Below are 6,000 nucleotides of genomic sequence, written 5' to 3'. Positions count from 1 at the left end.
TTGTTTGGGATGAGTCATATTTAACAAAGCCTATAAACACTCAACGGTTGTTGCTTGTCTGTATTTCGCTTCTCTTTCCAAAAATGTGAAGTGAAATAGAATGACTTCCCAACTATAGCAACGTTGGTTTCAATACACGATTAAAGATAAAAATTCTTTTGAAACAAATTCAAAACTTTTCAACGATTCTTCTTGTGAAATCTTGTATTGAAACATGGATATTAGGAAGATCATTGTTTTCCAGTAAAAAACACAGCGGTTCTATTTCACTTATTACTAGTCAACCAATTAACTCGTCGATGGCCTAATTAATCGATTTCTTAATTGGTCAACTAGTTAGCTAATAATCGTAAAAAGAAAACTAAATACAACCAGTGCATGCGTTTCATATTGAGAAAACGATCCTCCCAAATTTAGGTAATAGTGGCGTTGGAGTGGTAGGGAAGTCAGTGATATTCTGCGTTGGGAAAAGTAATAGAATTTAATAGTTTGAACAGTGAAATATGCTATTGAGCAAGGAAGTAAACAGGGCCAACGTTTCGGATGCTTATCCTTTTTCGTTGCCATCATCGTCGTTGAAGAGAGAGGGGGAAGAGAGCAGTCTTTAATATTAGGATACAAAGATGCGGACAATAGTGGTATATCGGTTTAACCCCAGGTCATCATTGATCAAATGATCAAATGCATTCCAGTCATAACCGTCCCATCTTTTAGGGTTAACTTCTTTAAGTTATGCAGGACTTACATTATTTGAAAGGTCAAGAAGAACATCTAGAAAAGTTGGATTGCTAATATTATAGAGATTACAGAACAAAAGACGCAACAATTAATAAGAAAAACTGAAGTTAAAGATAAATGGAGGATTGTCGGACGGACTATCCCTTACTATAAGAGTTGGTGGATACAGATACTATCTAATGCGCCCTTCTTCTTGAGTTGGAAGGGTGTGATTTAAGATACATTTCGCAACTGCGTAGAGCCCTACCCACTCATCTGCCCTCGTTGACTCGTAGTAGTGGGCACTTATTTGCTTTTTCCGCCACTAGGCAGCCTCCGTGTGCATTGTCCTAAATTCACACTATTACAACGAATGCGTTACACATCAAGCTATGACGATGTCAAACAGGCAACTGCTCTAGTCCTAGGTGGAGACAGCCTCCCCCAAATCCCACTCACATCGGTATTTGTCTTACTTCTCAAACGCCATTGTCACGAACGGGTGTTTGCCTCACTACTCAAACACCATTGACTAGAATAATTGCCAGGTTCCCTAAACACCAATATCTCGAGAATAGTCTTTGCGTAAGCTGTCTTGGTACCATTGTTTAAATAAACTGACTGATTGTTTAGCGCCCTAAATGTCTGTCTAAAAAAAAACTAATCTTAATTTAGGATGCTCATCTACAAGATCGAACACCCAACCCTAAATTGGAGAGGGGGATGGGAAGAAACTAAGAGCGGTAAAAATATTGACGGTGATAGTAGTAGTAAGTGGTGGTGGGAGAAGGAGTATTCAGAGTGGTGGTGCTATTTCTGTATTCATTGATTGTAGTAGAAGCAACGCATGTTTTGGGGGAAGTTGTAGTAAAAAAAAAAAAGAAGCAAAAGATGGATGGTAAGAATAAAAGAAATATGAGAGAATAAATGGTGGCGGGAAGAGGAAAAGGAGGAGAGGCTGGTTAACAAGGACAACAGATGACGTCATGCCTATCTTAGTTCCTTTTGTTAAATTTCAGTTTATCAATTCAATTAATTTTTCAAGCACAAAATCACAATAAATTTAAATATCGAAACAAAGCTGAGAATAATATATTTATGGCTGTAACGAAAGTTACGAGTGGCTACAGGGCTTCAAGTACCCTTGTGGTGCTTATAACTGAAATAAATAAAAGAAACCTCCAGAAAATTGCTTTATAAAAAATAATGATAATTACTCTAATTATAATAGTTATATCTGTTTACAAATGCCGTACAAATTATTAACTCACACTGAGATAACTATTTATTTACATGGTTCCATAGATGAATAGGAATTAATAGTTTCTGGTTTGAAGTGAAACGAGTCTATTGTGTTGTAATTCATGGTTTTTATTATTTACAAATTGAAAACTTTAGTGATGTCTTTTTCAAAAGGTGTTTATTTTATACAGCATAATTTTTGAATGGGATTGCAAATGTGCACGAAGTGTGAACGTTTGCATTTTTACGCACGCATACATGGATATTTATTTCGATCAGAGTAGTAGTTTTATACCCCCCCCCAAAAAATCCTAATTTATTCCACTTTAAGAATTCTCATTGATAAAAATAATATAGGTTGTTTCAATTTGTCTACTATTTTTGTAAGTTTAGCTTCCATGTCCAAGGCTCCTCATTTTATCCCTATATACTAGTCATTTTGTTTTTTATAATCGCTTACATGCCTTTTCCGTTTCATATATACATTACCCTATCATTCTATCACTCTTTAGTCGTCACCTCTTTCTTTCTTGCTATATATGTCGCTCGATCATCAGCATCATGACATGTCCCCCTCACACTCTCTCAATTTATACATACTGTAAATACCCCAATTACTTCGGTTCTTGATTTTATGCGACTGGTAGTTAGACATTAAAATTCGAATACTGCGTATAAGAATTCGATTTACTGCGGTATAATGGTATGTATAAGAAATGAAAAATAATGTAGTATAATTTCTCCTTCAGCTTCTTTTCCTTCTTTCAACTGCTACCGAATGTATTGCTAATGATTTGTTATTATACATAGCTACATCTGCATATCATATATATGTATTTTGTTTTTCGGAAGCTGGTGTCGAATTAATTATAAACCATGTTATTCAGAGTTACGTTAATCGGGAGTTTTTCCCTAACCCTCAAGTTATTATCATGAGTACTAAAGAAGAAGAGAGTACCACCAGTACAAGTGGTGGAAGTGTTGAGAAGAAGAAAAGAAAAGTTGTAGGACTGGAAGAGAAATTAGCAATAATTGATAAATATGAAAGCGGTATTACTAAAGCAAAGATTAGCCGAGAACATGCTATCGGCGAATCAACAGTGCGCAATATTATTCAGAACTCGAAGATTTATAAAGAAAAGGGACAAAGTGCTGCTTCATCGTCGAATTTCCAAACAACAAGAAACCGAAGCTCTACAATGATTGAAATGGAACGTCTATTGTCAATTTGGATCGAAGACTGCAATCAAAAGAACATTCCTTTAAATACAACGGCCATTAAAAAGAAAGCTGTCAGTTTGTTTGGAGCTGTCCAAAGAAAACGGAAAGAAGAAAAGAAAACCGAAGCGGAAACTAACGAAACATTTTTGGGAAGTTCTGGATGGCTCGTCAGGTTTAGAAAACGATCTAAAATGCATAACCTTGGAATTGTAGGGAAAAGCGCGTGTTCGGACGATAGTGCGGCAACTAGACATCCCGCCGAATTTAAACAAATTATTGAAGGTGCTAGTTGTGATGATCAAGATGAAGCTATGTCGCAAATGAAAGAATTCTCAATTAATGAAATCGATGCAATTTTAAAATTTTTTGAAGATGGAAAGCAGATGATAATGAGTTCAGATCCAAATGTAGAAAGAGCGATGCTAGTCAGTAAACAAATTGAAAAAGCACTCAGTTGCTATAGGGCTTTGCGTAAAGAGAAAAGATTAAAACAAACATCCCTTTTACAATATTTAAAAAAACAATAAACACATTTATTTATTTGCCTTTGCTAATGTAAGTCAATAAAACTAATTAAAACATCGGTATGATTTTTACACGTTATATATTCAAATACTGCCGTGTCCTTCGCGACATGCCTTGCGTGACTGATGTACTCGTGTATGTCTAACATTTTTTTTACACATGAACGTTATCTCTGGTATATATATATTCTTCCACAAATATCCCTTAAGATGTTTTCCTCTTATATCATTATATTAAACTTTACTGATGCTCCACCGTCTCCTCTTTCCACACACATCTATACAGATATTTCTCCCGCGCTTTGTCTATGCGTACTACTACTACTACTACATTACATTGGTCATCTTTGTCTATAGTGGACAGAAGCCAAAAATCTGTCAGTAGTCACTCTCCTGTTAACAAGAATAGTAACAGGTATAACAAGCAACATAATCCAACGATGGGATTTTACAGATTTGCTTGGTCTTATGATATGTATATATGCGTATGCGTGTGTCCATTAACTCAATACTGTCTTTGTAAAATGAAGGAATCATCATCATCATCATCATCATCGTTTAACGTCCGCTTTCCATGCTAGCATGGGTTGGACGATTTGACTGAGGACTGGTGAAACCGGATGGCAACACCAGGCTCCAGTCTGATTTGGCAGAGTTTCTACAGCTGGATGCCCTTCCTAACGCCAACCACTCTAGGATGCAGTATCTTAACATCAAACAAATTTAGTATTTGACTGGCATTTTATTTTATCGACCGTCCCAGAACTTTGAAAGTTGACACAAGCAGAGTATGCAATTAGATGGGCAGTGACCCCGTTTTAGCCCACCAGGTTATCTAAGTGGCATTCCTTGATTGTACTTTTCTAAAATTGGTCCTTTGTGCCCCAAATATTTAAAGATTTTCAAATAAACTATAACGCTTTTCCTACAAATTCTACTGGCCAATTTTGTCTTTCATCCTTTCAGGATTAATAAAATAAAGTACTAGGCAAGTACTGGAGTCGATGCAATCAACATACACTGTCCTCTAAAATTACTGCACTTGTTGAAAATTTGTAATCGACATTATATTTTTATTTAGTTGATTGCTAGAAACATTTATGTAAAAATATTAAAAGCAATTATTTAGTTGGTCATTTGACAGGAGAATTTGTCACCTTTTTACATTTTAAGTTCAAATCTCACCAAGGTAAGATTTATATACATGGGTGTATTGCATTTCCTTTTCTTGATACTGCATGGTAGTTGTAAATGAGCATCACTGTCACAGAAGCAGTGTCATTCATTTCTAATATTCTGCAAAAACAAGGCAGCAAGCTGACAGAAATGTTAGCACACCAGACGAAATGCTTAGTGGTATTTTGTCTGTCTTTATGTTCTGAGTTCAAATTCTGTTGAGGTTGACTTTGCCTTTCATCCTTTCAGGGTCGATAAATTAAGTACCAGTTGCATACTGAAATTGATCTAATCGACTGGCCCCCCCCTCCCCCAAAATTTCAGGCTTCATGCTTAGAGCAGAAAAGAATATTCTGCAAAAACGTCTGGCTATGGGAAAATTCAACCTTGCTTGGAAACAGGTGAGAGTTGGAGACAGGGAGGGCAGCCAGCCAAAGAAAATTTACTTCAATAAACTACATCCACTCAATGCATGCATAGAATAACAGACATTAATGATAATATGTACTGAATATATATTTTGTAAAATTACACAATGATAACAGGATAGGCATGCATACCCTTAATTGAGCAAGGAAAAGAGAAGTCAATTAACCAGCTATAGTTACTCCATTAAAGACTCAGCAAATTCAAAAACTGAGGGGAATGATATCTAGATGAGAATGACTCTTATTGAGAAAGTGGCTGTGTAGTAAGAAGTTTGCTTCCCAACCACATAGTTCTGGGTCCAGCTCAACTGTGTGGCACCTTGGGCAAGTGTCTTCTACTATAACTTCAGGCTGACCAACTCTTGTGAGTGGATTTGGTAGGTGGAAACTGAAAAAAGCCAACTGTCATATGTATGTGTGTGAGTCTTTGTCCTCACCCACTGCTTAACTGATGTGGGAAGTTTATGTCCCACAACTTAGCAGTTCAGCAAAAGGGACTGACAGAATAAGTATGAGATTTCACAAAATGTACTGGGGTCAATTTGTTTGACACAAATAATAAAAGATAAATATCTTCATTATATTTAGGTAAGATGAAATAAAAGGGGCAGCTGGTGTATTGGTTGGATCTGTTGGAGAAGGTAAAGATAGTTTTAATACTCCAAACATAAGACTTTTGTCAGAAGCAACAT

This window comes from Octopus bimaculoides, chromosome 6 (genome assembly GCF_046866305.1).
Source record: "Octopus bimaculoides isolate indiv1 chromosome 6, ASM4686630v1, whole genome shotgun sequence".
NCBI classification, from domain to species: Eukaryota; Metazoa; Mollusca; class Cephalopoda; order Octopoda; family Octopodidae; genus Octopus; species Octopus bimaculoides.
Note: the sequence above shows the minus strand (reverse complement) of the source record.